The following is an 11,629-nucleotide window of genomic DNA, read 5'->3' on the forward strand; positions in this document are numbered from 1 at the left end:
GGAGTATATGCTTTACTGTAACAAAGAGATAGTAAATTTGCAAAACAAAGAGAGTGATACCTTAATACAAAGAGCCCTTGGTAGCTTCTCCTCTACCTCCTCCTCCCGCCAGGGAGAGCTGCCAGCTGTGCTGTTCTAACAACACTATTCATAAAGCATTTTAATAATATTTCTAACACAGACAAGAGTCTGTCATGTTCCCAGGGCAAAGATTCTTTGTGGTTTTGTTCTCTGGGTTCAGATTTACCATGTTATCTTCAAAATACTAAGGCTGAGCAGAGTTTAGTTTTATACACCCACCTTTTATTCACCAGAAACATCTTGTTTCATGGCTCATCAATATTAAACTAATATAAATGTAACCTTTGGACTTTCAGTGCTTATCATGAGTGAGTGAGTTCAAGAATGAAAATTTCCAGACTGCCATCACGTGCTGTATTTTTATCATCCTAAGCTGTAGATAAAATGAAATCACCAAGAATTGTGGTCTGATTCTGGTACATATTAAAAAACAATACCTCCATTGATGTCCCCTCCCCTACAGTTGTAGCAATCAAATTAACCCTGAATATGCCAGGATGCCTTCTCTTTAACTGTTACAGCCTTTGCAAATGGATGCATGAGTCAAAATGTCCTCAGTGCCACTTCTGCAAAACACTCAGTCCTCTCTGCCAGTATGTCTCTTGTTTGCAAACTCTTCTTGTGACTGCAAATATATATGCATGTCAGCCGTGCCTTTCCTGACTGCTTATTCTTTGGTGAACTAGAGGTATGTTGCAAAAAGAAGTCTAAAAGTCACTGTCTACAGAAACATCCAATTGATTTTGTGGTCTAACTTTTGAGATGAAAGGCTTGGCTAGGAAAAGACATGAGTCATAAGTCTATTTGCCTCACCTACTTACTGTATGCTTATCTGAAACAGCTGGTGAAATTATTTGGAGTGTTAATGTCTTTAACAGATATAGTCCAGAGCTCCTTGGGAGCTAGCCAAAAGCAGGCTATATTTTATAGCTCTGGTATTACAGGACAGTTATATTTCACCAGGCCCAATCTAAGACTTTTCCTGACATTAGAGCTGTGGAAAATAGCTCATTTCCAGAGTAAATGAACAAACAGACAGGTCCCAGAGGAATATTTTCTTTTTGACAACTGGCTTTGAGCACACTATGGATCCTCTAGCCCACCACTGACTGCATTCCTGATAGACATCTTGAGGTATGTCTACATTCCTGAGAGCAAGACAGCATAGAGATAGATAAGTTCTCTCTAAGTGAAGTGGACCAGAAGCAGTTTATGCACAGTCGCATAGATCTAAATATGCTAATTTATGCTGCTGGCCCAGCTATATTTAAGCTTCACAGCAGTGTTTTGTGTGCACATAACCACACAGTTCTGAGAAATGGGATGTTCCCGTCATACATAAGTTTTCAGTCCAGTCCAGATCAGCATTGTTGTACGAAATCACAAAGAGTTGCCCTTTTCTGACACTGAACAAGGAGCTTTATTAAAATGAGGAAGACCCATATTATTTCTAACGGTAGTCTTTCTCTACTGATGCTTCACTGTTGAGCTGATGTATGGAACCTGTCCCTGTGCCTACATGTCTAAAGCAATGGTACATACAACCTGCCTCCCACGTCAGGTTTAAAGGAATGGTGCACATCTTTACCACCAGAGGTAATTGTGAAGAACTCCCCAGGATCAGGGTTTCTCTTGCAGATGTCACATAAGAACTTGAGGTCCTGACTTCTCATAGTTATTCAAGAGCTGAGAGCTCTTTGAGTGTGGTGAGGACTTTTGACCTCAAAGTTCTATTCATATTTCCTAAGTGTTGGTTATATTGAGCCAAAGATGGCAGTGCATCACCACTCTCTGGGATGGATTCAGGTATGCTGACTTAAGTTAGGTGTATCATATATGCTTCTCTTCAAAAACCACTAGGTAAGTGTCTCTGAAGTAAAACTAGGTATGGTGAATAGCAGGTGAGCAGTAGGTGCCTAATGGCAAGTGTAGACATCTAAGGAATCATGTTGTGCCCTGGACCCTGACAGCTTAATTGTGATTCGGGCACCAAACTGCTTAGCACTGCAGAAGGGCACATGGGAGAACTTTAAATTAAACAAACGAACCCAGAAATATGTATGGAAGTTAGGTAGTGGCTGAGTTTAAGCCTGAGGCTACTTAGGTAGCCTGAGTTTTCACAACCATGATTTTAGACATAGGTGTCTCAGTTCTACTTAACTCCCACATTAGACACCTCATTCCCTTTGCCATGGCCTTAGCTGTCAGAGTGAAATGCCTGTCAGTGTTTTAAGGGCTGTGCAGAGATGGCAGGGGATGCATCGAAGTATTCCAGAGTCCGTGAAGCTTTTCTATTTCTTTACAATAGAAATTGATATTCAGTGAAAGTGACAGATAAAGCGTTCTTTTCAATCAAAGTAGCATGTATTATTGTTTAATGAAGCTTGTGACTCAAGGCTCTATAAAATATGCTTGGATTCTACATTAATAAGATCATTAATATAGCAATTAGCTGACTGTATACACAAGAGAGAGACTTCACTTTGGGACAATTTACAGAGGTTCTGAAAAAGAAAGGGGAGGAATATTGCTATAAACTGATGGAGTCCCATTACAGCAGCTCTTAACGGTGCACTCACTACCAAATGTGTTATTTTCTAATTATTTTCCTATTATTCACACTGGAAAAATATTGCCATAAAAATATTACTTGTTCTAGTATATAATTTGGTTACTAAGGTTACGAGATGAGCTATGTTTGTAATGATTTGCAGTTCCCAAATACTTTCCTCCTCCAACAAGCTGACTAAAAAGAAGGATCTGACTTAATAAATTAACCATGGTAAATGTGGACTGACCTACAAATTAAGAAATGCAAGGTTAAATACAAACATTGATCAAAGGGAAAAGCTATAAATAGATAATGAACTGATGAAACAATGCCTGAAAAGCAAAGAGCTCAGAGTGCTTTTACAATTGCTCACAAATGCTGCTCGAGTGCTTCCTAAATGGAGGGCTGTGCTCATCAAGAGGCATGTACAGCTTGCCCGCATTCAAAGGAAATATCAGGCAGCCTTGTTATTTTACCTGGGTGGGTTGAGGAAAAACAGACACACAAGTAACCTTCCAGACAGGAGCCAGGGAATTCAAAGCTGATGTTGAGTTTTGACCAAAGGAGATAATATCATTCCATACAGTGAGATAGGGAGACTGACCTTTCTGCTTTGTGTTTTCTGTCCTGTCTCCACAAGCACTGACTGACTGGCTGTTTCATTAGCTGGGTGCTCTGTATGTATCAGGAGCTGACGGTGCCTCGTGATGAACTGCAAAATCAAGTGGGACTTGTTTCTGCTTCTGTTAGCTTCAGGATCAGACCCTTTGCTTAGCAAGAAATTCTGCAATGATTGACTGGGAGTTCCATAGCATTCTTCATTCCTGGTTAAGCCATTTCCTGCTCATTAAAACAGAACTTGTTTCAACCTCCAGTTTAACAGGTGAAATTGGAATACGTAACTGTGGGTGCGACTGCCAGCATTTAAGTATCCAATTATCTGATTTGCAGAGGGCACTTATGAAGAAAACTTCTGTCACATCCTCAGATCAAGTAAATCAGTATAGTTCCATTGAGCTGAGATGTCTAAATAGTGCCTGCAGGTCTGTGCTTGCAGTTTTTGTGGCTGAAATTGTTGGAAGCTGTTTTCTAAAACCTATCTCTAAATGATCACAGATCACATGAAGCATGATCCTCTTTCAGCATCACGGTCAGTTTTTTCAGGGCAGGGAGGGTGCCTGCCTGTTCGTTTTGTACAGTGCCTGTTCCAATGGAGCCTTGATCCTACCCCTGTATGCTTTTGGAATATGGATGCTTGAAGATCACAGTGATGTCACACACACAAGGCTACCATATGAATCAGCATACAGACCGGAGCAAATGTACTCTGCTGAGAATAATCCCTTTTTCATATAAATGCCTCTGGCCACTAGGAATAACACAGCACTGAAAGTACTGAGAGAGGTTTATGAGTTATGGGCAAAAATAGAGCAGGAATGCTGAGGCTCAGAGGAGATCTCTATCTTGGTCAGGCAGGAAGAAAAACCAAATGCATAGGATGTGGCTTAATTAAGAGCCAGGACTTCAATAACTCACCTGGGAACTCTCCTCTGCTGTAAATCATGCCCTAAAGGCCATTGTGCTTTCCCTGATCATTACAGCCTCTTTGGGAGAGCTGTTGTCAACCCTCATGCTTCAAGCCTGGTTGTGGCTTAATGTCTTCCCTCCTCTGAGTGCTAGGGAGGTACTGGTGAAAGAGGGATGAATAGGAGCCCAAATACCTTTTTTCAGAGCCCTCAGGGGCCTTCCATTTCTTGGTTTCCATCTCTTGGTGCTTACAGAAGTTACAAAGGGCACCTTGATCATGAAGTAACTTTTGCAAAGCATTTAAAGTTATAGCATGTCAAAAGCTAACAGGAGTGGCTTCTATGCATGGGGGTTAAGTGCCTCCATGCACTGACAGAGGCCAGGCCATAGGGGATGTCACCTACTTTGTAAGTTGACAAGGGCTCCAGAAGCCTCCAGCCAGCTCTCATTGCAGCATTCCCCTGTGTTGGGCAATCTTTCAGGAGATTTTCACCCCACTCCCTGAGAGGTGCACTAGGCACCCTCTCTCTAGTTGGAGACGTGGACTGACCTGGTCCCAGCCCCAATTGCTGGCTCAATCATCCCTGCCCACATGAAGGCAGCCAGCTGGCCAGCTGAGTCTCCAGCTCCCCTCTTCCTCCTGGCTGCCCAGGGAGGAGACTCTCCTCCCTGTGGCAAACCAGGGACATGACAGGTAACTTTCATAGGGAAGTTTTCTAAGGCACTCTAATTTAGAATACCTTCATTTATTCCCCTATTTGGCCAGGTTTACTTTTTCACATGATTGGTCATTTTAAAAGTGCTCTGTAGCCTGGCACATGTGTTATGACATAGTTGTACAGCACTTTTGGGGGTCAGCATGCATGAAAAATGTCACTTCTGTCTGTGCCCTCTCACATGTTAGGTAACCAGACCACTTTTGGGAACAATCCCAGCTATGGAGAGCTGTCACAAAGAGGAACTACTCCTTAGGTTAGCTTAGCTGCCTTCCCTAATCAGATCGCTGTACATAACTCTGAAAGAAAATGCGAAATGCTGTGATGAGTAACTGCCAATTCTTCTCTGGTCCATGCAAATTTAACCCCTACTGACTTTGTACCAATCTCTAGGATTGTCAGCCCATGGATAGTTTGTTGACTTCTTGCCCTGGCTTCCCTCAGAACACTTCAGGCACATGTAGTTTAGCTGCTCTTTGATTTGCCCTGAATCCCACACTTCCTTGGTGAGCAAGGCAACTCACTTACATGTTTCCCAGTCATTTATACTTAAGTGTGCAATAGCCATTTCAGCACCATGGACTGCTCTGTGGTGGCCAGAGTGCACCAAAGGGGCAGGAGCTAGTTGCAGTACTTGCCCTTCTTCTGAACCACCTCTCTCCCCTAGGGTCAGTCGCAACCTGCAAGGGAACTGGCTCCTTGCAGAGCCAATGCATGAATAGTTAAACATGAGCTTTTTTAACTTGTGTCCTTGCAGCGTGTAGCACATCCCTCTTTTTGTGCTCATGCAGAGCCCCCTCACCATGGAGTCCTGGCAGTATAATCCCAGGAGGATATTATCCATCTGCCTGTAGGCCAAATGAACAGGATTATGCTTGTACCTCTGGCTACTAACTCCACTGACTCATTCACATGATCCTGGAGGAAAGCATAAGCAAGAAGTGTTTAGCAAACCACTAAGTCTTCCTTCCCTACAGGGACCTCTGTACAACTGTAAGCATTTGGGCATCACCATTGATGGACATCATCTACTGAGTACCTCCTCCAAATCATGCTGTACACATACCTATCCTGAATGTATGCAATCCCAAATTACCATGAAAACCTCTACTGTATGTGCCTTCCCTCATTGCTATGAACTGAAATTTTCTTTCAAGGTAACTTCCTTTCCTAGGCTTGTACTCCTTTGACTGGGCAGATCTTTGTCTCCTCTGCCCTTGTAGTATCATGATTCATGTTGACATCCCTTCTGCGTATCAGCATGTCAGGTCTCTCTACCCTTTCTCCCAAATGCAGAACCCTAAACTCCCAAAGCCCCTTGCTGTGACCCCCCTGACTAACCCTGATAGAGACTGCTCCATCAATAGCTATGATACCACTCACTCAACCTCAATAAATGCCTGAATTTTCCAGGTTTCAGTTGCAACCTGCTGCAACCTTTAAAAAGGCTCTTCACTTTCCCACCTTTTTTAAAAGAAGAAACCTAACTATACAGCAGAAAAACCTGTGGATAGTTTCATGCAGCAGTCCATAGAATCAGGATTATTTAAAGAGGAGAGAAAACACCATAAAGCATAAACAGGATAAAAATGTAACCTCATTACCATTTCCTTGTTTCAGTAGATAGGCAGTGGTGTTAGTAGGTAGTAAGTGAATAGCATTTTTGATTCTCAAATGTGGGAAAGGTAAGATACGATGTAGAGCTGTATGGGTTCATGCACCACTTCTGCCTGTCAGAGCAGACAGCAACATTTTGTCTTACATTGCCTGATCCAAAAGGCAAAGTGGCCCTGGAAGGTGGGTTCCTGTTGTACGTGATGAAATTGGACCCAGGGAAGTAGCTCCTTCACTTGCTGTTGGATTGTTAGCTGAGTGCAACAGCCCCTGAATTGTTGGAAGATGCGTCTAACACCTGATCTTGGCCATAAATCATGTATTACAGGAGCATCTAATCTCCTTTGATTGTATCATTAATTTTGCAGGAACAAAAATCTAGATGGGAACATGGGAGTCACTGGCATCCGTAACTAACATTGGGCTGCAGCCTGCTTGATGAAACTCAAAGCCTGTGGCTGAGCCAACATGAAGTTCTTTTGGAAGGAAAATGGCAACATACCATAGAAAGAGGTAGTTCAGGTGTTAGTCTGAAGTCAGGCAGAAGGCAGGGCAGATATGTACCTTACAGACTAACTAGATCAAAGATGTATTTGTACTGTAGAACATCCTGTAGAATCAAAGTTCCCTCCTTGTGGAAGCTCCAAGCTGCAGCCAGGAGATGCTGGTCACCTCACAAAAGAGACAATGGCAGTGGTCTGCAGATTTTATTTATCTCTGTCATCCAATATATAGAGGATTGCGTGTGATGGAGTCCCATTCCACCTACCTGGCTTCACCTTGCTTTTGAAGGTAACATTTTTAAAACTAAAAATAGTCCTCCTTTAATCTCATTTTTTGTCAACAGCATAATGCAATCCATGGGTGACTGTACTAACGTTGACATGAAAAATTCATGGCTGCAACCCATTCCTTGAGAGGGAGGATAATGTAGACATTTATCACAGCTAAAGGTACTAATATACTAATGGTTTTGATTTAAATCTATGATATTTCAGACACTGTTCCCAAAAGCAAGTGAGAACTAGATATGCTGTAGGCAGGAAGCTGCTCAACATAAAGAGTCAGCTTCTCTGCTAGAATAACTCTACTGACTTCCCGTGGAGATACCACTAGCAAAAAAAAAAAAAAAAAAATCCTGCCAAAGGCTTTATTCTATCTCTGTGCTTAGGGGTTCAAACCAATTGCAGCTATAATTGCTCTTCTGGGGGAGGAGCAACTATCTTCTTATGTCTCTTAGCTAGGATGTAGAAAAGGGGTTTTGTGGGGCCATTCAGTGCTAAGAATATGCTAATGTTTCATTTATATTCATGCCCTTATTTTTTTACCAGTTGAATAATGAACTCTTGTGCCCTTTTTAGCTCAAAAGGTAGAATTATCAAATGTTGCTTTTTAACATTTTCCTTCTCTGCTTAATTGTTTCAAATCATTTCCTTTCCCCTGTAATAATTATAGCTCTTTTTCATTGCTGTACCACTTCTTTGTGCCCTCTGTCTTCTCTGAATTTTATTTTCCTTCCCCCTCACCACCATTTTGTCTATTGCACTGCTTGCTCATACAGTTCAGACACTCTGCATTTACTCACAGAATTTCCTTTTCACTTAAGCCCAATTGTATGCTCTTGCCCTGTGTAAAATGATAGGGCAGTCAACATTTCCCAGACACAAAAACAAGGATAATTGGTATTTCCCAGCCAGCCAGTTCCCCAAATTCCAGACCTGTGGCTCTGCCAATCTGCTCCTGGAGAGAACCCTTCCCAAAAGATAAACATTTAGGACCTTTGAGATCATTTTCTTCTCCTCTTGTGCTTGGGATGATAACTAGGGTCTGAAAATGTCTTTGAAAAATCACCAGTTTCAAACAAACTTGTTTTAGTGAAAACCGCTTGAATATATGCATAAGGACAAAGCCTGTTACATTTACACCTCTCTTGAGTACCCTAAACAATGAGTTAAGGCAAGAAGTTGCCCCAGTTCTCATGGGCACATAAAAAATGGGGAGTGTGCAGCCTTCCATGTGCCAGACTGGTGTGTGCAAGCATTGTACATATATACGCATGGACAGGGGCTTCCAAGAGTGGAAATCCATATTGCACAAAGGAGGGTGTTGGCTGGCCCTCCTGATAAGTACCCACAAAATTGGGTTGGTACAGCAGTTGAGGCAAAGTACACAGTGGGCACATCTACATATGCACTTAATCTGAGATCAGTTTACTTGCAAGTAAATGCTCCCAGGCAGGCTTCTCGCAGCAAACTGCTCTCATTTCCTGTGCCCCTGAAGTAGGCCCCTGCAACCACCAGGGGAACTTTAGGCTGTCCCTCGGTGCTAGTCCAGGGGATAGCAGGGAGTACCAGGCCAGGAGGCAGCTGGGATATTAAACCCTACCCCCAGGGGGCTGCCTGCTGCTGGGGCAGGGACAGTCCCTCTACCGCAGTGGCAGGGAGCTCCCAGCCCCGGCTCCCTGATCTAGGCAGGAGACTTGGAAAGTAGGGGTGTGCGAAGCAGGCTCTATTTGATTCGGATTCAGATTCAGCCCGAATTGGGGGCAGTGATTGGATTAGTTGATTTGGATCACTGTCCCTGATTCGATTTGACCGAATCTGAATCTGAAGATTTGATGCTGATTCAGAGAATCAGCGATTTGGCCATAGACACAGCTTTAAAAGTTTTTTCTACATACCTTGAGGTAACAGGTGCATCTCATGATCGCTGTAATGCTGGGGTGAATGGAGCGTCCCACAGGAGTGCGGGGGGGGGGTCCCTCCACATGCTCGGGAGTGAACCCAGAAGTAGACCAGAAGTACTTCTGGTCCACTTCTGGTCCCTGTTCCCCACCCAGGAGGGGTGCACTGTTCCCCACCCAGGAGGGTCCCTGTCCCCCACCCAGTTAGTGGCTTGCTACTAACTACCGTACCAGCAGATAGGGCAGGGGGCTGGGACCTGCCTGACCCCTCCAGCTCTTTCCAAGCCCCATGCTTCGATCGCCCAATCGGGGCCCAGGGCTGGGACCTGCCCCTGACTGGGACAGTTCCCAGCTCCTGCTCTGTGATTGCAGGGCAGGGGCTGGGGAGCTTGTTCCCTGCTCAGTTCTGTGTTTGCAGAGCTGAGTGGGGAACAAGCTTCCCTGCCTGTTCTCCACCCAGCTCTGGGTGGGGAGCTGATCAGGGGACAGATTCCCCAGCCCCTGGCAGTAGGGATGTCCCAGCACCAGCTCCATAGCCATGGAGCCCATGCTGGGAGATCCTTATCTCCCAGCCTGAGCCCCACAACCATGGAGCTTGGTCTAGGAGATAAGGATCTTCCAGTGCCAGCCCTGCAACTGCAGAGCTAGTACTGGGAAATGAGGATCTCCCAGTGCTGGCCTTATGACCATGGAGCTCAGGTTGGGAGATAAGGATCTCCCTAGGGCTATAGGCTGTACAGGAGGGATAGAACAGGGAGGAAAGGCCAAGGTGTGGTGCTCTATGTAAAAGAACCATTCACATCCTCAACAAGCAGCACTGGGTCAGAAGAGGGGCAGACTGAAGTGCTCTGGGTCAGAATCCAAGAGAGTCAGGGGGAAAGGGACTTAATGGTAGGGGTCTACTACAGACCACCCAACCAGGGAGAAGATCTAGACCTGGAATTCTCAGGTCAGCTCACGGAGGCAATTAAGTCAAAGGATGTGGTCATTGTGGGTGACCTAAACTGTCACAGCATTTGCTGGGAAGAGCAGTCAGCCAGGTCTGACTGCTCACGTAGGTTCCTAGCTGTGTTACAGGACCTCCATCTAACCCAGGAGGTGCGCAGTCCCACTGGGGAAATGCCTTGTTAGACCTGGTTCTGGCCACAGGTGCTTGATCACACTGGCAATAGTGATCATTGCCTACTGGAATTCACCATCCAGCACGGGGTAACAATGGTCTGCAGTAAAACAGCAGCCCTGGACTTCAGGAGGGCAGATTTCATTGCACTAAGGAGACCAGTCGGTGGGGCACAGAGGTCCCAGAGGGGTAGGGAGTTGGGAGTCCAAGAAGAGTGGTCATTCCTGAAAGAGATGATCCTCCAAGCCCAAAGGGTGGCATTCCCAGCATGGATCAAAGGGGCAAGAGTGCTCAAAATTCCCCATGGCTCAACAAAATGATCCAGAAATGTCTCAAAGCTAAGAAGGAGGCATACACCCAATGAAAGGGAGGAGCCATCACCAGGGAGGACTATACCTCCGTTGCTCGGGATTGTAGGGGGGCTGTTAGGAAGGCCAAGGCAGAGATGGAACTAGAACTAGCAACCCAGATCAAAGATAATAAGAAGTCCTTTTTTAAATACATAGAAAGTTCTGGGTAACGTGGGCCTCTGCAGGACATGCTTGGAAATCTGGTGGTCTCACCAGACAACAAAGCTAACCTATTTAACAATTTCTTTGCCTCCATTTTTCTGAGCAGGGACTAGGTCATCTCCCGCACCGGGATCCCCGATGGTCCCAGGGGAGGCTCAGCTAGGTCCAAGGTCAGTGAGGACCTAGTCAGGGAACTTCTGGAGGGACTAGATGTGTTCAAATCAGTAGGTCCTGATGATTTCCACCCCAGAGTGCTGAGGGAATTAACAGAGGTCATTGTGGGACCCCTGGCACAGCTTTATGAGCACTTATGGTGCTCTGGCAAGGTGCCAGAGGACTGGAAGAGGGCCAATGTGGTCCCCATTTTCAAAGAAAGGAGGAAGGAGGACCCAGGAAATTATAGGCCTGTTAGTCTTACCTCGGTCCTGGGGAAGCTCTTTGAGAAAATTATCCAGGTGCACATCTGCGAGGGGTAAGCAGGGGAGTGTATGCTTAGGGGCAACCAACATGGGTTAATTAGAGGCAGGTCCTGTCAGACCAACCTGGTAGCCTTCTTTGACCAGGTCACAAAATCCTTGGATGTAGGTGTCGCGGTGGACATAGTCTTTCTGGACTTTAGGAAGGCCTTTGGCATTATCTCTCACCCCGTTATCATTAAAAAATTAGGAGATTGTGGTGTTGATGCATACACAGTCAAATGGGTCGCAAATTGGCTGGAGGGCAGCACCGAGAGAGTGGTGGTGGATGGGTCATTTTCGAAAGGGATCTTGGAGTCATTATTGACTCCAAGATGAACATGGGCCGACAATGCGAGATCACGATTGG

This window comes from Crocodylus porosus, unplaced genomic scaffold (genome assembly GCF_001723895.1).
Source record: "Crocodylus porosus isolate Cpor-Errol unplaced genomic scaffold, CroPor_comp1, whole genome shotgun sequence".
NCBI lineage: Eukaryota > Metazoa > Chordata > Crocodylia > Crocodylidae > Crocodylus > Crocodylus porosus.